This window comes from Rattus norvegicus, chromosome 1, assembly GCF_036323735.1.
Source record: "Rattus norvegicus strain BN/NHsdMcwi chromosome 1, GRCr8, whole genome shotgun sequence".
In the NCBI taxonomy this organism is placed as follows: domain Eukaryota; kingdom Metazoa; phylum Chordata; class Mammalia; order Rodentia; family Muridae; genus Rattus; species Rattus norvegicus.
Genome location: NC_086019.1, coordinates 11,848,544 through 11,871,250, shown reverse-complemented (window position 1 = coordinate 11,871,250; position 22,707 = coordinate 11,848,544). Strand labels below are relative to the sequence as shown.

At 37.5% G+C, this 22,707-nt stretch overlaps 1 long non-coding RNA gene across 2 annotated transcripts in view; it reads right to left on the bottom strand.

Moving 5' to 3' along the window:
- Positions 1–22,707, bottom strand: part of LOC108349489 (uncharacterized) — a 31,437-nt gene that overhangs the window by 5,511 nt on the left and 3,219 nt on the right. Inside the window, exons 2-6 of one of the 2 annotated variants that reach the window (XR_010062758.1) lie at positions 20,603–20,744; positions 19,626–19,675; positions 18,142–18,244; positions 14,523–14,728; positions 12,676–14,111 (exon numbers count right to left, since the gene is read on the bottom strand). This is a non-coding gene — a long non-coding RNA (uncharacterized LOC108349489). Of the gene's footprint in view, positions 1–10,153; positions 10,220–12,675; positions 14,112–14,522; positions 14,729–18,141; positions 18,245–19,625; positions 19,676–20,602; positions 20,745–22,707 lie in introns of those variants that run through there. The other variant, XR_005497225.2, reaches the window with a different exon arrangement.

Below are 22,707 nucleotides of genomic sequence, written 5' to 3'. Positions count from 1 at the left end.
GCCCCTTTACCCACACCCCTCCCCATCTCCTATAGGGTGTTGCCTCCCCAACCAAGCCCTTTAATGCACCCCACAACATTTCCCTACACTGGGGGCCCAGCCTTGATAGAACCAAGGGCTTCTCCTTCCATTGCTGCCCAACAAGGCTATCCTCATCCTCGTCTACATATGTTGTAGGAGCCCAGGGTCAGTCCATGTCGTCTTTGGGTAGTGGTTTAGTCCCTGAGAGCTCTGGTTGGTTGGCATTGTTGTTCTTATGGGGTTGCAAGCCCCTTCAGCTCTGTCAGTCCTTTCTCTAATTCATCCAACAGTGACCCCGTTCTCAGTTTTATGGTTTGCTGCTAGCATTCACCTCTGTATTTGACATGCTCTGGCTGTGCCTTTCAGGAGACAGCTATAACAGGCTCCTGTCAGCATGTATTTCTTAGTTTCATCAGTATTATATAGTTTTGGTAGCTGTATATATGGGATATATACCCATGTGGAGCAGGCTAAGAATATCCATTCCTTCAGTCTCTGCTCCAAACTTTGTCTTCATCTTCTCTCCTGAGTGAAGCATCTGCATTTCGGTCATCCTTCTTCTTGACCTTTATGTGGTCTGCGGATTGTATATTGAGTAATTCAAGCTTTGGGGCTAATATCCACTTCTCAGTGAGTGCATATCATGGGTGTTTTTCTGTGATTGGGTTACCACACTCAGGATGGTATTTTCTAGTTCCGTCCATTTGCCCACAAAGTTCATGAAGTCATTGCTTTTGTAGCTGAGTCATACCTCATTGTGTAGATTTATCACATTTTCTCTATCCATTCCTCTGTTGAAGGGCATCTGGAATCTTTCCAGCTTATGGCTCTTATAAATAAGGTTGTTATGAACACGGTGGAGCATGAGTCTTTGTTGTATGTTGGAGCATCTTTTGGGTATATGACCAGGAGAGGTATGACTGAGTCCTCAGGTAGTGGAATGCCCACCTTTCTAAGAAACCTCCAGACTGATTTCCATAGTGGTTTTATCAGTTTGCAATCCCACTAACAATGGAGGAGTGTTCCTCTTTCACCACATCCTTGCCAGCTTCTCTTGTCACCTGAGTTTTTTATCTTAACCATTTTGACTGGTGTGAGGTAGAATCTCAGGATTGCTTTGACTTCCATTTCCCTGATGACTAAAGATGTTGAACATTTCTTTAAGTACTTCTCAGCCATTCAATATTCCTCAGTTGAGAATTTCTTGTTTAGCTCTGTACCCCATTTTTAATAGGGTTATTTGGCTATCTGGATTCTAACTTGTTAAGTTGTTTGTGTATTTTGAATATTAAACCTCTATCAGAAGTAAGATTCGTAAAGACCTTTCCCAACTGATGGCTGCCCTTTTGTCCTAATGACAGTGTCCTTTACCTTACAGAAGCTTTGCATTTTTATGAGGTCCCATTTGTTGATTCTTGATGTTAGAGTATAAACCATTGGTGTTTGGTTCAGGAAATTTTCTCCAGTACCCATGTAATCAAGACTCTTTGCCATTTTTTCTTTCGTTGGTTTGAGTGTATCTGGTTTGATGAGGAGGTCCTTGATCCAACTGGACTTAAGGTTGGTACAGGGAAATATGAATGGGTTGATTTGCATTCTTCTACATGCTGATCTCTAGTTGAACCAGCATCATTTGTTAAAAATACTATCTTTTTTCCATTGAATATTTTAGCTCTTTTGCAAAGATCAAATGACCATAGGTATGTGTGTTCATTTCTGGGTCTTTAATTCTTTTACACTGATATACCTACCTGTCTCTGTATGAATACCATACAGATTTATCACTATTGTTCTGTAATACCACTTGAGGTCAGTAGAAGTTCTTTTATTGTTGAGGATAGTTTTCCCTATCCTGGGTTTTTTTGTTTTTCTAAATTAATTTCAAATTGCTCTTTGTAACTCTATGAAGATTTGAGTTGGAATTTTGATGGGAGCTGCATGAATCTGTAGATTGCTTTTGGCAAAATTGCCTTTTTACTATATTAGTCCTGCCTATCCATGAGCACGTGAGGTCTTTACATCTTCTGAGATCTTCTGCGATTTCTTTCTTCACAGACTTGAAGTTTTTGTCATACAGATCTTTGAATTGCTTGGTTAGAATCACACTGTTATTTGTGATTTTTGTGAAGGTTGTCATTTTCCTAATTTCTTTCTCTGCCTCTTTATCCTTGAGTAGAGAAAGGCAACTGATTTGTTTGAGTTAATTTTATACCCTGTCACATTGCTGAAGTTGTTTGTCAGGCTTAGTAGTTCTTTGATGGAACATTTGGGGTCACTTTTGAATAATATCATATCACCTGCAAATAGTAATATTTTGATTTCTTCCTTTCCAATTTGTATCCATTTGACCTCCTTTTGCTGTCTGATCGCTCTGGCTACCACTTTGAGTAATATATTGAATAAGTAGGAAGATTATGCAACTTTGTTTAGTCCCTGATGTCAGTGGGATTGCTTCAAGTTTCTCTACATTTAGTTTAATGTTGGCTACTGGTTTGCTGTGTATGGCTTTTACTATGTTCACATATGAACCTTGAATCCCTGATCTTTCCAGGCTTTTGACATGAAGGGGTGTTGAATTTTGTCAAATCCTTTCTCAACATCTAATGAAATGATAATGTGTTTTTTCCTTTGAGTCTGTTTATACAATGGATTATGTTGATGGATTTCCATATATTGAACCATCCCTGCATCCCTGGGAAGAAGCTGGATGATCGTTTTCATGTATTCTTGGCCTTGGTTTCCGACAATTTTATTGAGTATTTTTGCATTGATATTCATAAGGGAAATTGATATTAAGTTCTCTTTTTGGGGGGATCTTTGCATGATTTAGGTATAAGTGTAATTATGGCTTCTTAGAAGGAATTGTGTAGTGCTCCATCTGTTTCTATTATGTGCAATACTTTGGACAGTATTGGTGTCAGGACTTCTATGAAGGTCTGATAGAATTCCTCACTAAACCCGTTTGGTCCTGAACTCTTTTTGGTTGGGAGATTTTTAATAATGGCTTCTATTTATTTAGGAGTTGTGGGATTGTTTAGATGTTTTATCTGATCCTGATTTAACTTTGGTACTTGGAATTTGTCTGGAATATTATCCATTTCCTCCAGATTTTTCAGTTTTCTTGAATACAGTCTTTTGTAGTAGGATCTGATGATTTTTTGAATTTACACAATTCTGTTGTTATGTCTCCATTTTCATTTCTGATTTGTTAATTTAGATACACATTCTATGCCATCTGGTTAGTCTGACTAAGGGTTTATCTATCTTATTAATTTTCTCAAAGACCTACTCCAGGTTTTGTTGATTTTTTTGTTTAGTGCTTTTGTTTCTCTTTGGTTGATTTCAGTCCTCAGTTTATTTCCTTCATTCTACTAGCTTGGGTATATTTTCTTCTAGTGCTTTAGGTGTGCTATCAAACTGCTAGTTTATGATCTTACCAGTTTCTTTTTGGAGGCAGGCACTCAGAGCTATGAGTATTAATTTTAGCATTGCTTACATTGTGTCCCCTGAGTTTGGGTATGTTGTGTCGTCATTTTCATTAAAAATTTAAAAGTCTTTAATTTCTTTCTTTATTTCTTCCTTGACCAAGTTATCATTGAGTAGAACATTTGTTCAACTTCCATGTGTCTGTTTGTTTTGTTGTTATTGAAGACCAGCCTTAGTCTGTCCTGATCTGATGGGATGCATGGGATTATTGCAATCTTCTTGTGTTTGTTGCGGCCTGTTTTGTGACTGATTATATGGTCAGTTTTGGAGTAAGTGCCATGAGGTGCTGAAAAGAAGGTATATTCTATTGTTTTAGAGTGAAATGTTCTATAAATATCTGTTAAGTCCATTTGGCTCATAACTTCTGTTAGTTTCTTTATGTTTGTGTTAATTTCTGTTTCCATGATCTGTCCATTGATGAGAGTGGGGTGTTGAAATCTCCCACTATTATTGTGTGAGGTGCAATGTGTGCTTTGAGCTTTAGTAAGTTTTCTTTTATGAATGTAGGTGCCCTTGCATTTGGAGCATAGATATTTAGTATTGAGAGTTCATCTTGCTGGATTTTTCCTTTGATGAATATGAAGTGTCCTTCCTTATCTTTTTTGATAACTTTTGGTTGAAAAATGGTTTTATCTGAATTTTATTAGAATGGCAACTCCAGCTTGTTTTTTTGGGCCATTTGTTTGGAAAGTTGTTTTCTAGCCTTTTACTCTGAGGTAGTGTCTGTCTTTGTCTCTGAGGTGTGTTTCCTGTAGGCAGCAAAATTCTGGGTCCTCTTTACATATCCAACCTATTAGTCTATGTCTTCTCCTTGGAGAATTGAGTCATTGATGTCAAGAGATGTTACATGATAATGATTGTTGTTTCCTGATATTTTGGCATTTAGATGTGGAATTATGTTTGTGTGTCTCTTTATTTTTCATTGTAAGGGGATTACTTTCTCTTTTGTAGGGTGTAGTTTCCCTCCTTGTGTTGGAGTTTTCTATCTATTATCCTTTGTTTGGCTGGATTTGTACAAAAATATTAAGTAAATTTGGTTTTGTCATCTATGTTAATTGAAAGTTTTGCTGCATGTTGTAGCCTAGGCTGGTACTTGTGTTCCCTTAGTGTCCATATGACATCTGCCCAGGATCTTCTTGCTTTCATAGTTCTGGTGAGAAGTCTGGTGTAATTCTGATAGGTCTACCTTAATATGTTACTTGACTTTTTTCCCTTACTGCTTTTTATATTCTTTCTTTGTTTTGCCAATTTTGGGTTTTGACCAATATGCCACAAAAGGAATTTCTTTTCCAGTTAAATTTATTTGGACTCCTGTAGGCTTCCTGTATGTTTATGGGCATCTCTTTCTTTTGCTTAAGGGAGTTTTTTCTATAATTTTGTTGAAGATATTTACTGTCCCTTTAAGTTGAGAGTCTTCACTCACTTCTATACTTATTATCCTTGGTTTGATCATCTCATTGTGTCCTGGAATTCCTGGATGTTTTTGATTAGGAGCTTTTTTTTGTTTTACATTATCTTTGACAGTTGTGTCGATGTTTTCTGGGATATCTTCTGCCCCTGAGATTCTCTCTTCTATTTCTTGTATTCTGTTGTTGATGCTTGCATCCATGACTCCTGATCTCCTAGGTTTTCTATCTCCAGTGTTGTCTCCCTTTATGCTTTCTTTATTGTTTCTATTTCTATTTTTAAATCATGGATGATTTTGTACAGATCCTTCATCTGTTTGGATGTGTTTTCCTGTAATTCTTTAAGGGATTTTCACGTTTCCTCTTTAAGGGCTTCTACTTTTTTTACTTGTGTTGTCCTGTATTTCTTTAAAGGAGTTATTTCTATCCTTCTTAAAGTCCTCTCTCATCATTATAAGATGTGATTTTAAATCCAAATGTTGCTTTTAGAGTGTGTTTGAATATCCAGTATTTGCTTTGGTGGGAGAACTGGGCTCTGATGATGCCAAGTAGTTTTGGTTTCTTTTGCTTAGATTCCTGTATTTGCCTTATGCTCTCAGACTGTCTCTGTTGTTTGCTTGTCGCTGTCTCCTACAGTGTCTTGATCCTCCTATAGGCCTGAGTGTCAGCACTCCTGTGTACCAGTTTTCTTTTAGCGTGATGTGGGAACAGAGAGCTCTTCCTGGGTTTGTATGACCTGAAGCCTCCAAGTGGGTTGCTTGTAGCAGAAGAGTTGGTCTTACCTCTGCTCTCAAGTGTATAGGTGCTCCCATGACTGGCTTTCAGCTGTTGACACAGGCAGAAACTGGACTGCCCCTGACTCCTCCTAAGTCTATGTGCCTAAAGGGCACAGAGAACACTAGGGGATTTCTCCATTGGGTCAGGAATGTGGGCAGAAAGTAGTTGTCTCCTCTGTGTTCTCAGGTTTGTCTGCACTTTTGAGGTCCATCTCTCTCTCCCATAGGCTTTGGGTTCAGGGAGCTGGGGGGATAGGTTGTGTTAAGTTCCAGGTGCATGGAGAAACCAGCGTGTTCCTGCTGCTGACTGCTCCCTCTATTCCTGTATCCAGAGGCCATTATGCTCATTCCTCTTGGGAAATGAATGTAAGCAGAGTGGTGGTCTCTCTTGGGCTCTCAGGATTGTTCACATTTCTGGGAGTTCAGCTCTCTTCCCCTTGAGATTTGGATGAGGGAGTTACTGTGCCTGGTTTTTATTCCCACTCACCATAATCAGGTAAACCTAGTTCAAATTTACTGCTTTACCCTTAATGATATGGCAATTCTTAAAAATACATGACATCTGGATATTACCGTACTGAGGAGTGCTAGACAGAAACATAACCAACATTTCCTATGACAATGGACTTGGTCTTAGAGACTATCTGAAAGAGGTGGAGTCAAAGAATCTAGATTTACATGCATTGTATCTGATTTGTGGAGAACAGGTCTATTCTGTGGCTTCGTTTCTTCCCGCTTAGCGTTCTTCTACTTGCAATGCATCACTTCTCTGTAAATACATAGAAAATCTCTTTCCCTCCCTCCTCCTTCTCTTGTTCCCTCTGTACCTCCCTCCCTCCTTTCTCTTTCTCTCCAATCCCCTTTCTCCGTTTCCCCATCCTCCCTCTTTCTTTGCATATATCTTTCTCTTTGTCTTTCTCTCTTTGCCTCTTTCTCTGTGTCTCTCATATATGTGATTCGTTCCTTAGCCTTGTGTAGCCTAAAAGCTCTGTCCTTTCTCTACACACATAAATTTGCTCATTTTTATGTAATAGTTACTTATCTAGTCCATATAATCATCAATATGGTACTACTGCATTTTTATCTTTGTATATAGGAAGCTTTTGCCATTCAGTCAGTATTCCTGAGCCAAAGTACTAAATTTAGAGCCTTTAAATTCCTCATTTATTTCCTTTTTTGTTTACGACATATCTCCTGGTATATAACCAATATTGATCATGATCCTCTGACTCAACTTCCTGAGTGCTGATAGTTTACTCATGCCATGTAAAAATAGGCCACTCCTACAGAGAAATTCCTTTAGCAAAGGACTAAAATACATAGTCAAAAAAACCCACAATATATAGTGAATCATAGAAAGTCTTGTCAGACTGACTAAACTCTATTTCCTAAAATAAAAATTGAGCTGAACTCACCATACTCAAAATTTTGTAACTCAAATAAGTTATATTTGCAATTTTACAGTTTCTTGATTTCATTTTGTATATATTCAATTGTTTATACAATTATGTATTCTATTTATGACAGACATTAACAAGGAAATACACACCTAATCATGGTGGAGAAAATAGACGCTGGAGAGTGCTCAGTTATAAATGGGACATCTATATCATTACATTTCCTCTCAAGGCTTAGGAATCATTGTAGAAGAAAGAATAGAGAACTACAAGAACTAGGGAGTTAGATGAGAAGAAGGAATTTAGTGTGCTACGGACATACTATAGCAATTACTTAGAAAGTTACAAAGTTTCGTCATAGCATGCACAGGTTTTCTCTAGGACCATAGATTCTGCTAAGGTTGAGTATATTCCGTACCAAAGCTAAATAGCCTATTTGGTGAAATTAAAAATATGTTAACACCTGTTTCTTTTTCTAATTTTATGATTTTTTGTCTGTTCCTATACTTTATTGTAACTCAACTGTTTAATATCTCAGTGATTATTTTATCAATATGATACTATATAATTAAATTAATTTTATTTAGATTAGAGTTACATGAACTGTACAGTATTTTATTCTTTATAAATTTCAGGGTATCTTTATAATTGTGCCATTTATGTTAATTCTTGAGTTAGTTTGACAATGTCTACAAAATAATTAACTGACATTTGGATCTGGTTTGTCTTGAATTTACACACTAATTTGGTGTGTTAGAAATAGTTTCTTCAGTCTCTGAAAATGGTGTTCTTCACCAATGACATCTTTTTTATAATCCATTTAGTAATGATCAGTATATAGCCTTCCAACTCACTTGAGTATATTTATTACTAGTTCAGTTTTTATGTTAATATTATCTTAACAATTTTTAAATTATTTTCATTTATTATATTCCAGGTGCTGGGTAATTTATACTAAGTATAACCATAGTTGGTTTTCATTATTGATATTAAGAAATACAAGACTGTGTTTTCACAATTACTAATGCTCTTCTTGCTATCAGAGCATTAGCATTTGCAAAAATGGTAAAATTTAGAGATAACATAAGAGGCTAAGCTTAACCTTTTATTTATTTATTTATTTATTTATTTGGTTCTTTTTTTTCCGGAGCTGGGGACCGAACCCAGGGCCTTGCGCTTCCTAGGCAAGCGCTCTACCACTGAGCTAAATCCCCAGCCCCCAGCTTAACCTTTTATAATACCAACGCCAAACATGGAAAGTGCCCTGTGTATTAAATGTACTTTAACAGCCCCATTTCTTAATACTGCTATGATGACAACTGAATTTTATCGTAAGTGTTGGAGAAGACAGACTGTCAAAACAAAGAATTCTTATAGATAATCATATAATCCTCTATCAATCAGTGTTCATTTCTCCAATTTTCCCTGTCTCAATGACCTGGTTATTTGGTTTATCAATATCAATTTTATTAGTTTTTCAAAAGATAAAACTTTTACTCTGATTTTTCAATTACTTTGGTTTGTGAAACTGAGCCATATCTTTCTATTTTGTAAACATCATCTTTGTCCTCCTATGAATTATTTTTTTACAAGAACCAAGGAGGTTCCCAAGAATATCTTCTTTTATAAACATCTTCTTCCTCCTCCTGCTTCCTCTGCTTCTCCTTCATCTTATGGTAATAGACAAGGAAATAATGACTTCTGAACAAGGTATGAGTTGTATCTACCAAAAAGGAAACAAACAAACAAAAGACTTTTGCCCAAGGTATTTCACCCTTCACACTTTAAAATCTCTGTGACATGCTGTTTGCTTTTAGAAGACTTTACTTTTAGTTTTTCACTAGACAAATCTACTGTATGGCGATCGGTTATGTGCAAGATCATTGTCAATGACAGAGATTTAATTCCCTCTTACCAAAACGTCTAAAATCTATGACAGTTCTCTGTCATCTTAGGGTATCAACCCATGATTCATAGTCATTAAATTCCTAAGTACAGTTTTATCACTTTATGATTCATCAATGTTTTATGGCAAGTAGTTGTATTTGAGAGCCATTAAAATATCACTCTACTCAGTTTTGTGTTTAAATATTTCCTGGCTTCTCTTTGAGGCTGCAGAATTATTGTACCTGAACTAAGATCATACTCATAAATTGAAACAAACTGTGAAGATGAGAACATGAAGCTGATGATGGATGATTTTAGGTAAGAATGGTTTTGACTTCCTTGTAACTTTCCTTATAAAATTGTGATTATATTCTCAATTTCTGATTATTTCAAAATATTTCTTAACTCACTTTATTTCTAGTGTTCTTATTAACTCGTGTTGATGTGGCTCGATTAGTTAATTTCATAGAATGTTAAGGATAATCTGGACAAACCAGGTGTCAAACGGAGTTAATAGAGGAAACAACTCTTCTTCCCCTGATATTATATTTGGGAATAAATGAATGCTTTATAATTTTGTTCATAAACTAGGAGAATATATGATTATGGGTGGATTTAATCTAAAATATTGCTTTTTAAAGAACATTAGAGGTAGAAACAAGTTTTAATTATGTTAAGATACTGAGTTCTGAACACTGACTGCTACCTACTTCGGTTGGGTTTGTGAGCACTGCTTGGTGCAAAGGTCTCATGTTACAAGCCCCATTTTACTTTCAGTACTGTGGCCTCCTGTGAGTGCCATGAACATATATTTGCTTTAACTAAAGTTTTGTCAAGAGCCAAAAAATATGCTGTGGATATCCATCCTTGTCCTTCCATTTTTCTGAGGGTCACATAGAAAAGAGTACAAGGAGGAATATAGTTCCCAGAATCCTAGACTGAACCCTACAAAGGAAGCCCAGATGATGGATTCAGAATAGTCAAGACTTACAAACCTAAGGATTCTATTTCTGTCTCTGTGAAGTATGTCTTTCTCTCTCACAGCCTTGATTTTCTTTAATTTAAAGTAATAATTTTAAATTATACCAATGAGTATTTTATTATTTTGTTTATTCATTAATCTACCTAGCTTAAAACCGAAGACAAGTATGATCCCAACCCATGGATCTTACAAACTTACTCTGTCTCTTGGTTTCTCATTTGTCGCTTTGGATTCAAATACATACTTTCAAGCTTTTGCATATGCCTAAATAACAGAAATGAGAAATATTTTTATTAAAAATGGACTTTGTCCTGGAAAAAAAGATTGAAATTGCTGTTTTCTCCTCATTAGTATCCCCATGCTAAAACTAACCTTCTGAATTCTACTTAAACCTAGCATTTGCATATAGCTCTTGTCCCTGACTTTGAACACAGTTGTCTCCCCAGTGGTATCCAGAATATTGTTCTCTTCTAGTCACCATCTTTGAAAGTTAGAATTTCCCATTGTATCTTTGAATTCTTCCTATAATCACATTTTTCTCCTTATGATTCCTCTCTTCTGCTTATTCCTTTGTAATCCTTTTGGGAGAAACTTTATACTCACTCAGACAGGTGTTTAATTGCTTCTTAGTACTTTCAGCTGGCCTTTTTTTTAATATGAGAATTTTTTTCTCATTTCCTTCTACTTGAAATATACTCCTTGCTTGTGGAAAACAAAAGGCAAGGACATTTAAGATTCCACAATGTTGTGGATACTCATAAAATAACTTATAAATCTTTCCCCATCAAACAAAGATTCCCTCTTTTGAGGGAGATGAATTTACTTATCCTGTATCAGATATTAAATTGTAGGCCCCTAATGATTGAATAAGCCTAAAAATTTACCAATAAAATTCAATTTATACATATTGAACAGTAGTTGTATTATTAAAGGCCTACTATTTTTCACTACAATTGCCTCATTATTAGTAAGACAACTTGCTGCTTTTATTTCCAAATGAAACTTATTAAGATGAAATTTAAACTTAAATGGAGTGTAATTTTTGGTGTACATGTCCTTGGGGCTTAGAAATTGTCATTTATATGATGCAAACTATGTAATATATGTCATATTTGTTTTATGGCTTTCATTTTGTGCTACATAGTTGGGCTTCAAGACATTTTATCTATGGATACACACTGGGGCATTTACTAATTATACCTCAGGTCACTATAGTATTTCTTTTATTCATTTATTTATTTGATGATTAGTTGGTTGGTTGAAAGCCAGAGTGCCATGTAGTCTGTAGTCCTCGCAAAATTTGCTATGCAGCTGAGGATCAGAAGGTCAAGACCATCCTCAGGATAATCCCATAAGTAAAGAAGTAAACGGAAGGTTTTACCCTCCATTATGCAGTTGAAGAACCTGGCCTAGGTTGCAAATTTGAACTAAGGAGTCTGGCTTAGATTTATGACTCTTAATCTGGAAAGATAAACCTTCTCATTAAAGATTCAGATTATTTTACTTATTACTCTAGAATGTTGTTCAAACTGAACCAAATAGCAGGAAAGTAACAGAGCTAAAAAAATAAGTAATAACTTCAAATTATACCAAACATGGACATAGTACAGCCTAAGTGATAGAAGACAAAGAATGTCAGGTAGGCAGAAGATCTAGAATAATCCTTTGCCACAGATGTCTCCTTTTGAATTTTGAGCTTCAATACTATTCAGTACATCCAGGATTTACAGTGAGAATTCTTTTTTGTTGCTGTTCTTCTTATAAATCACAACGTATTGTAAAGTCATGAAAGGCCAGAAACACTCAGTCTGGACAATACTTGATTGCTCCCACTTAATGGGATGTGGATAACAGCACTGAGTTACATGATGAGAGAAACACTTCCTTTTCCACCTCCTAGAAAGATTTTGGTTAGATAGGGCAAAGGATGGGCAGCTACTGAATGGTGATATTAACCATGCAAGAACCACACATAGGTGTGCAATAAACATCATTGCTAAATCTTGGGTTGAAAAGGCAAGGGATAAAATGGATTTCAGCTAAGAACGTGTAACAATTAAAGCAAAAAATGAGATTTTAAGAATGTCTTGAAGCTACCTCTGTGTAAGGTAGCACCCAAACATATTTTCTGTAGTCTTAAGATTGATGATACACAAGTGACTTGGTTCTGTTCTTAGAGCTCAAGATTATAGAAATGTTCAACCAAACACACACACACACACACACACACACACACACACACACACACACGCACACACACACACACACTTTATTTCATACCATTCTGACATGATCATATTTTTGGTCCTAGCAGCACACTGGGGATTTGGTAATCCAAATATTTTCTGTAATTTTCACCTTGCAATCATATCAATTGTGACTATTAACTGTAGGGGTTGTACCTAGAAAGTCAGGATTGAAGAGGAGAGAAAAGTAGCCATATTAATACCCTGAATGAATTCCTAATTGCCAGGTATAAAGGACACACATTACCAGGACGAAAACAGCTCTAACTGCATTCCCAACTCCTTTTCATGTTTTGAGAGTTTAAAACTAATAAGATGAGCCATTCTAACACAATGACAAACAAAGTGAAGCAAAAGAGCAGAGGAGAAAGTATAAGAAGCAGAGACCCAGGAATCCCATAAAAACATTAAACTGGCTCTTTTGCTCTTTGTTCTTCTTTGTTCTTCCCCTCCCCATCCCCCTCCTTTCCCCCCACACGCCCATGGCTGCCTTTCCTCTCTTCTACTCTTCTCTCATTACACCTCTCCATGTGGAAAAAACATTAAACTGAATGTCATAATTGTATTTATCATATTTAGGGCTGACTCTTCCAAGGACTCAATCTCTTCACATTGTTTCCGCCAGCTGCAGAAAGAAGTCTTCTCAGGGAGACAGAACAAGACACTGATTTCAATGTAGAGCTGAGTGCCATCAGGAGTCTTTTTGTTGATGTTTGCTTGGTTTGGCTTTTGTTTTCCTTTCATTTTTCTTGTGGTTTTTAGACTAGTAGCATGCTTTTCTCCTATGTGCTTAGGTTATCTAATTGCAGGTTCTTCGTCATCCATGCAGTTTGAGGTGTGGGTTCTATCTTGTGATGTGGCCTTTATGCCAAGGGTTAGATATTCGTTATTTACTCACAGAAGCTTTGTGCCACTATGGCCCTAATATATATTGCAAACACCGCTGTAGATCAAAGGGGTGTGCCTGGATTGGATTTTAGGTTTGTCTTTTGGTAGCATGTAGAGTACCTTGCTGTAGCAAAGGTACTAGAAGATAAGGGAGAATGTTCTATGTAGTTACCAAGTCAACATCCTCATGTTGTATGTGATGTGTAGCTTTTGTCTTGAGCAATATCTCTTTGCTCTCAGTTTGTAGAAAGCAACTTGTAGTCTTGGCAATAGCCTAGGTTATTTGAAAATTCCCTGTCAATGCTTAATGTCCCAGTGTAGTCAGTAAGGGAAGGTGGGAGGGAGTAGGTGGGTGAGTGAGGGCGTACCCTCATAGAAACAGACAGATGAAAGGGTTGGATAGTGGATATATATATATATATATATATATATATATATATATATATATATACTGTATTAAGACAATGGCTTACATATGTAAACTCAGGCACAGCTACATAAAAACAATAAGTAAATAGCTCTTTAAAATTAGTTTTCAGGATTCTTTCATTTGCATGGCATTAAAATAATACAGTGAGTGTGTATTAGGAGTTACAGTTCTATATTTCCTTATTAGACAAGGCTTTATTTTTTTTAAAAAATAAATCTACACATACTTATTTAGGTAAATGCATGTGCATTTGAACGTATATGTTCAGACATTTGAAGATTAAGCAACTTGGAGTGAGTTTATATGAGAACCTAACCATACAGATATTTTAAATGGGACAGTAGATAGATCTGCTTTGTGTTCCATACCCATTCATGGGATTAAAGTGACAACAAGATGAAGGGGAAGAAGCTTGGGAGACACCTCGATGGCTAAAATAGACTTCAATGTCTAAGTGCTCTATTCTAATAACAAAGACGTCCACAGAGTCTGTAACTCAGATGATGGTTTGCACACATGAAGCACTGAACCAGCTTGGCATCAGAAGACATATAATATATATATATACTTCTCTCCTGTGCTAAATGAAACCCTGTTTTAAAAGAAAATAAGGATTATTTTTAGTTATTGTTTCAGACACTCTATTGTTTATAGACTATACAAAGCATTCTATAAACGTATCCATTACCTAATATAGCTAATAAAATGAGATCTATGATATTTTGAGATAATTTGTTGTAGTAGAAAAATAAATAATTTTATGACTATTTTCAGAAAGTATGTCTGTTGACCTGTATGAGCAAGCTTACTTCATAACCATAGACAGTTCATCTTAACTCTGTCAATGCTTGGATCAGATATCATTATGGAGTAGAAATTTACCAGCATTTGTTATCCCTAACTTAACTTCCCTTAAACAAAACCCTATATTTAGAAAGCTGGCTTTGGATGTTTAAGAACTTATTTGAACTGTAATTACATTTTTAATTTTGAAATTAATTACCTTTCAGGAGAAGAATATAACTTGAATTTTCTCTGAAATAAGTGGAATTAAATAGTTTAATTATACTCTTTCTTTTAAAGTCCTCAATTTAAAATTAAGCCTGTTGAAATGTATTGTCAGTTTCTTATCTGTGTACACCATGAAGCTCACAGATGAGTTCCAGATAAACTTCAAGAACAGAGTCAACCTTTCAAAGCTTCAATTTCCTATGAAAATCCAGAGAACAAATTTCTTGACATAGAATAAGAACAAACACTATTGTACTTCTCCTGATTGCTAAGTTGCAGACCACCATTCAGAAAAATTTTAATTTTATTAAAGACATTTTAATTCAAAGTTATGTATCCATTTTATAATAAATCTTTACAAACATTGAACTTCTTCAATCTGTATCTTTCCAACTTGTTATACAAACTTTTAGATAAAATGAAACCATTACATAGCATTTGGAAGCAATTTCAAGGAATTGAATATGAAGAGTCCAAGTAATAAAATTACTTTGTTATCATGAAAATGAATACAAGGACTAACTTTTGGACTTAGCCTCACTCTGAAATATAATTAGGAGCTGTTAGCTAATAACTTTTATGCTAACAAACACTAAAGTTAACATTTTTGTCAAAGTTGACTGTTACAGTGAGACAAAAATAGTGATGGTTTTTTCCTTAAATTATAAAAGAAGAATCATGTTATCATTTCTTTTTTTAAAGTAGATGTTGTCTCAAGTTTATTTGTAAAAACAGCCTATGACACTGGTCATCTTCAAATACTGTGTATATAGGTGTGTCACAGCAGTCCATTTGTCTTCACAGTGGCAGGAACCTTTTCTATGGGGCTTTCATAGGGGCCTGGCCACCTTTGGGAGACTGAGCTGGAACTGAACCCTGGGCCTCAGCTGGAGCTTTGGCCTCTGCCTTGGTTTAAACCTTGGGCTTTTGTTGGCAGAGCCTATGACCGTTGGCCATGAAGCGTCCAATCCTCTTCCCAAGCTTGGGGTGAGCGATAAAAGCCAGATGTATGAATTTGCAGCTGGGGCCCTCTCTCATCCTGTGTTTGATGGCCTGAGGCTTCACAAGGGCCTTGATGACCTCTGCTCGTGCACTCATTGCCTTAGCATTGTTGGCCTGCATCTTCTTCAGGCCTCTCTTGTTGTGTTTCTTGGCAAAGCTGATGTTCCTCAGAAACTCGGTGTCAACCCCCTTAAGAGATTTGTATCTTTGTGACCAGGGTTTCATGATGCCATTTCTGTGTCATTTGTGGGTCTGGTTGTGTGTGGTATGGTTCATGAACTTGGCCAAATCTTCACAGTAACGTGTGACTCCCACATGTTACCATTTCTTTTCTGTTACTATGTAAAATACCGTGGCAAAATAACTCAAGAGACAGGAGTTCATGTGTCTTTCATGGCAGAGAATTGAATTGATAGCAACACTAACTCAGGAGAAGTAGTCACACAACATCTGCATACAACACAGGAAATTACTGCATCCCCTGCTATATTATTACTGCATTGTTTCGTCACTGGCTTGCTGCATTACTGCGCTCATGGCAATGCTTTCTCCTTCTGGTCTGGTGCAGGGCTCTACAATGCAGAGTGTTGCCCAACACACTAGGCATTTGCTTCTTTACCAACGAATGCAATTAAGGTAATCCTTTACAGGATTTGATTTTGGAAAAAGAGGCCAAAAAGCATACATTGTAGACAAGACAGTCTATTTAATATTTAATAAATGCCATTATGGAAACTAGCTATCTACAAGTAGAAATAATTAAACTTGGTACTTTATGCCTCAGCATGCAGAGAAATCAATTGCACAGCAATCAACATCTGGATGTTAGAGAGATAATGAGAGCTAAAGGTAGGATAACACTACAGAGAAACAGTGTTTTCAAGGCACACGAAAGCAGGCAGTTATAAAATCACAGCAATAGTGACTGTGTGCAAAACCCACACAAGATGAAGCCAAGTTAAATTCCAGTGCTGTAGACTTACATCAGTGATTCTCAACCTAATTCTTCACTCTAGTTCTTCGTGTTCTGGCAGATTTACAACTCTAATTTGACTGTCATTAAGAATCGTAATATAAAAATCTGATATGCAGCATGTCCTATCCCTAAGAGGGTCACAAACAACATGTTTGAGAACTGCTAAATTTGATGGCTACTGAATCCTATAACTATTTGAGAAGCTCTTGCAAATTGAGGACTTCTGTGAGAGGAAGAATAAAGTTCTTCTCAAAGACGTAGCCCCTGAGATGTTACTCATGCTCAAGCAGATAGCCACACACATACTGGAATCACTTGGTTGCCTCAGTGTCTTTGAACAGAGACAAAAAAAATGAAATTGAGGAGAGATAGTATTAGAGGAACTATGAGAGAAATTAAACCCCTCTAATTTGGGGGGGGGAATCTAACAAAAAAACACAAGACCTGCATGTGCTCATATACTTATCAAATGGAAAAGTAAGCTATGGAACTGAATATAGAGTTCTTAGAATAAAAATGGCTGTGAAACATTTTAAAACCTTTTCCTAATCTCTATACAGTAGGAAAATGAAAATTAAAACCACCTCAATGTTTTATCTTTCTTTACTATGTATGGCTAAGATTAAGAAGCCAATAGACAATAAATGCTGGCTATCGTTGGTGTAGGAACAATGCACTTCTAGTGGAAATATAGATGGGTGCAAAGACTATGGAAATCATGGGTGATCCTCACAAAATGAGAAAATAGAACTTTTCCACAGCCCAACTATACTACTGCTGGACATATATCCAGAAGACTATTTTCTACCAAGAAAACACTTCTTTCATGTTTACTTCTGATATATACATAATATCTACAACTTGAAAGGGATATAGATGCCCATCAATGAATGACTGGGTCAAACCATAATTTTTTGGGTTTACCATTATGTGAAAATTTATTTATCTATAAACAATGCAGAAAAGTTGGTAGAAATGAAAAGCATTACACCAAGCGATGTAACTCACACCAAGAAACACATGTTGTTTTTTTGCACTCATGTATGGATCTTACCATTATATCCTTAGTTTTATATTTGTGATATATAAAAATATCATTGGAAAATTTGAGGGATGGTAAGGATGTTCTAAAAGTATTGTTCACGGAGGTGATATGAAGCATAAAGGAGAATAATGAGCAGGAATAATTAATTGTTCAAGCATTTCCTAGAGACTTCCAAAGGAATCCAAACAATTGTCAACTCTCAAATGGTAAGATGTTGTTGCTTAAGAAACGACAGACTTGTCCTAGTGTTTGGAAAAGCTTGTGCTGACCAAAGAGTTTGTTCTTTTCCTGTTTCAGGTTTTATATTACTGGAAGATGCCCTGTAGGCTAATGAGGAAAAAAAGTGACTATTTTATTCAGCTGTGAATTTGTAAAAAGCAATAATACCCAGTATGCCTCACACGCTCGTGACCGGAGTAGTCACATGCAAGTCATGGAAGTAACCAAAAACTTTCTGATTAGATATAAGGTCTGCTCTGTGGGATTAAATGTGTGCTTTATAGTGGAATTCTAGCCAAGGACTCATTTTAGGGAGGGGAACCTACTACTGTTATTTTGCTAAATGGACAGACACACAGTCAAACTCACCTCTCGATTTGCAGCCCTACACTCACAGATTAATGAAGTAAGTCAGACTTCATCAGAGATGTTTCTTCATGTTGGGGATTGAAGTTAATGCAGACAGTCACACCTGGCCAGTGTACAGGAAAAAAACGTGTCAGCAGAGTGCTCAAACATAACAGAACATCTTTATCATCACTACCAAAGTGCTTAGGGACTATAACGGAAGATAAGACAGACAGAATCCATTGTGAGAACACAAGACTGGTGAAAAGTGGAGAGAAAGGGTGCTTTGAGAGCACGATTGATCCACTGTAGTCATGTGTTCATAGATTCTAGGGTTTTCTGTGAAGTTATACAGAAGATCAAGTCAATCAGGACCATGGCACAGTATATGCATAGATTCACAAGGCCCACTATTGGCTAATGAGCTTTTTACTTGATGGCTCCTACAAGAATAATCCGGTTTCTTTCATGGTATGGCCTCTGTTATGTTCACCAGGCTGTAAGGAATGCCAACATGCCCAGATTGTGTGGGCAGCAAAACATGGACTTGGAGGAGTAATAGGAGTAATAGCAATAACAACCACAAAAGAAATTTTCAAAAAGCACAGCAAATGTGGGTACATGAGAGTCCCATCTGGGAAGAATTAGAGTGAGGATCATCATCAAAATATTGTAAGAAATTCTCCAAGAATTAATAAATATATAATTTTTAAAAGCGAAAAGAAGCAGGCATTACAGAGCAAAACCAAAATCCATCATTAAAACACCAGAATTCTGCAGCTAGTAGCCAGCACCTAGAGCCTAGAGTGGGATCGACTGGGCTCCAAAGGCTTGTGTGTTCTGACACCTGAAGCATACACAACCTTGCTCTTGAGTTGACTCCATTGCCTGCCTATATTTGGTGGATATTCCACAGGCCAGGCATATCCGATATTCTCATATCAAGCGGGAAACTTAGGCTTCCATTCCTAGCTCCACAGAGTGGCTTTTCATGCCCCCTCCATGGGGAACCCCACCTTGCCATGCACTGCAGGTCCTTAGGTGCTCATCATGAGCCCCTCAATTGTGCATCTCCCTGCTTTAAAAATCAGTATCATAAGAATGACATCACAAAGTTCTGTAACCAGTGGGCGATGTATACTTCTCCACCTTGGAGGGCTCTATCCCAGTTTCTGTGCTATGACCATGAAAAAGCACTACATAGTGTTTGCAACAGGAGAGACTGGAGTAAAGTGTCAGGTTTCTCTTAATTGTTTGGTTTTGGTTGTTGTTTTGTTTTTTGTTTTTGATTTTTAATATTTTATTTTATTCTCCTCTCATCTATTGCATCCTAAAAGTAGTTTCCTCAACCACCCCTCCCCCTAGCCTCCCCCACTCCTCTCCCCTACATGCTTCCAGCTTGCTGCTATTTATCTCCCCAAATCTCCACTCCTCTCAGAGAAGAGTAGGCCTTCCAGAGAGGTCAAACAAACACGGCAGAACACTTTACAAGAATAGGCACTTACTGGTTGGACATCAAAGTTGGACAAGGCAACACAGTAGAAGGAGAAGGGACCTGCAAGTAGGCAAGAGTCAGGTACAGGTTATGCTTTCACTGTTAAGGTTTCCACAGGAACACCATGCTGCTCAGTAATAACATGCATGTAGATCCCAGCACAATCATCATCAGAGACCTGAGAGACTTAATCCAGCAGCAATTAATGGGAGCAGATGCAGAGTACCAGAGTCAAACATTAGCTAGAGCTTGGGGATTTCTGCTAGGACTGGGAAGGAGGATTGGAGGAACCATAGGGGTTGAGGACACACCAAGAAAATATCCCCCACAGAATCAACTGATATGGATTCATGGGAACTCGAGTGATCACGGACACCATAGGAGATAAATCTTTGACAACTGCATGTGGTTTATTGTTTTCACCTTCCCTTTCTGAAACTTTAAGCTTGTCCATGGTTTTCCTGTGTCAAATACATTAGTACATTATCTTATCTTATTTAATTTTACACATATTCTCTGAATGGAGGCAAAAACATGAAACCAGATTCATGACGAAAATTCTCAAATTTCAAAAACCTGACAGAGTCCATGTTCCTCTTTGAAACCTCATGATATGAGCCTCCAGTGTCCATTTTTCTCTCAGTATTGCTGTCTTCCAAGCTTCTATTAAAGAGACCAATTAAGGTCTACTTTCAGAATTCAATGGCATTTCTATCACAAAATTCTAAATTCTTCTATGTTGCTCCTGAGAAACCATTCAAAAAGTCACGTGATCAGATTTATGACAGCAACAGCCCTAATTCTGGGTGACAATTTCTGTCTTAGTTTCCTTTCTGTTGCTACAACCAAATATGCCCACAAAAGGAACTTAATGGAAAAGAGTATTTGTTTCAGAATTTCAGATTATAACCCACTATAGCAAAAGACAATGAATTCATGCTTGCATGAATTCATTGATCTCTCCTGGAAATAGTTTCACGATCTTACCAGCTGCTTCAAGCTCCTGTTTCCATGACTTCACTGCTATGATAGATTGCAGCCTTAACTGTGACGAGATGCAAACACGTTTTCCTTTAAGCAATTAGAAAGACAGATACCACCAGACGTTCTTACAACTAAAACAAAACTCCTGTATGGAAAGCAAAGATACTTAAGAAATAGTAAACACTTGACTAGAAGTATATGCTTATGAATATATGCTCTTGTCATCTTGAGAGAAGCTAATGTCTTCAGAACAGAATGGATAGTGTGGAGAGGTCTTTAAAAAGACACATGCCGTTGAGATGCTAGCTACAGATGATCGACAAAACCAATCAAGAGATAAAGAGGCAGAAACCATATATGCACATGCATGCACTAAATCCATTATGTATCAAGCATAAGTCAAAAATGTACTTAATATATGTAACCTACCAAGCATCATATTTATCATAATGTACCTTAAATATATTTATAATATTTCTACTTGTCCACACATCACCAAAATCACCAATTGCAAATAAGTCACAATTAATTACCTCCTGTGACTTTATAAACACCAAACTATAAGTGAAAACTTTGTGAATATCATTCTGAACATAAGTTGAAAATCCTTAGACCATGATAAGACAAGAGCTACTAATACACCCTAGAAATAACAGTGTTTCAGGTATTTCTCCTTGAATTTTAATACCTTGTTATTGAAATAAAGGACAAAGACAAAGGAAAAGAAGGGTCAAAAGCATAAGCCAAACGTAATGCTAAAAGCTAGAAAGTTGAGGTGTGTGTCTGTGCATATGTCTGTGTGCACACATGCATCTGCATGTGTCCCGCGCTTCGTCTCGCCAGCAGGAACGACGCGGCACACACAGGATCCTACTACAGAAAAGCTTTAATGCGTCTTGAGAGGGAGAGCATAAGCTTACAATGCGGAGACGAAGAGTGAGGAATAACCGTCCCTTATATAGGAAACTATCCTCGCCTAGGACGTGTCACTCTCTGACTGGTCGCTGCCAATTATGCCAGATGACGTACCAAAATGTACGTGTCCCTTTGAGTAGGGACGTTACCAGGCGCCTGCGTATTGCCCTTTTTACTAGGTGCGTTCTGCCGGATGCCGGTGCCATCTTGTAATGGAGTTTGTGAGGACAGCTCCTCACATATGTGAGGACAGCTCCTCGGACAGCTCCTCACATCTCTGTGAGGACAGCTCCTCGGACAGCTCCTCACATCTCCCCCTTTTCTGTTTTTTTTAAGCAAACAGGACACCCAGATATAGGAGGGTGAAGACAGAGGTCATATCCTCGTACAAAGTTGGCGAACCTGTACAAGAGAGATACCCTTAGGCTGTTGTTGGGACCCAGGGCACTCCCGACCCGTCGCACTGCCATTTTTCGAGGGAGGGAAAACTGGGGCAGAAACCCTCATGTAATATGACATGCCTTCCAGGGAGCATATTTGGTAGAACTTCCCTGTGCGATGCTAAGCTCGTCACCCCTCATGGGCTGCTCAAGCCGGACACTCTAATCCTGTGCAATGAACCGAGGTTCTAGGAGTGCAAGAGCTGTCCAGCCGGCGACCTGTTGCTTGAGCATGGTCAACCAGATATCGGCTGACGCTCCTTGTTCAAGGGCTACAATCGCCTGGGCGATCACTACTTTGTCCTTTCTTGTTTGAGATCTCAATTTGCAAAGCAACCAGAGGAGTAACACTAATCCACAGCAGAGGATCACTCCAAAAAGTCCCACTCCCACCCATTCCTTGAAATAAGAGACTGCTGAGGTGATCCAGGACGACAATCCCTCCGTCAAAGACAGGTCCAGTCGGGTAGAATTTATTTGAATGATGGTCGCTCTCAGCTCCCGAAGTGTCTGTTCAAACTCCGAGGTCCAATTCTGTAACAGATGCTGTGAAAGACTCTTAGACAGATTAGCAGCTCGGGTAAATTTGTCATATTATATGGAGGTGACACAAAGGCCTGGGAGTTTTGCTCACAGCCAAGCTGGGCCAGTTGCCATAGAATGTCTAATTGCTCTCGGACCAGATCTATATGTTGGTTGACAAGCATAAGGCCTCCCTATATCTGAGTATTGGCTGAGGCCTGTCTGTCCCGA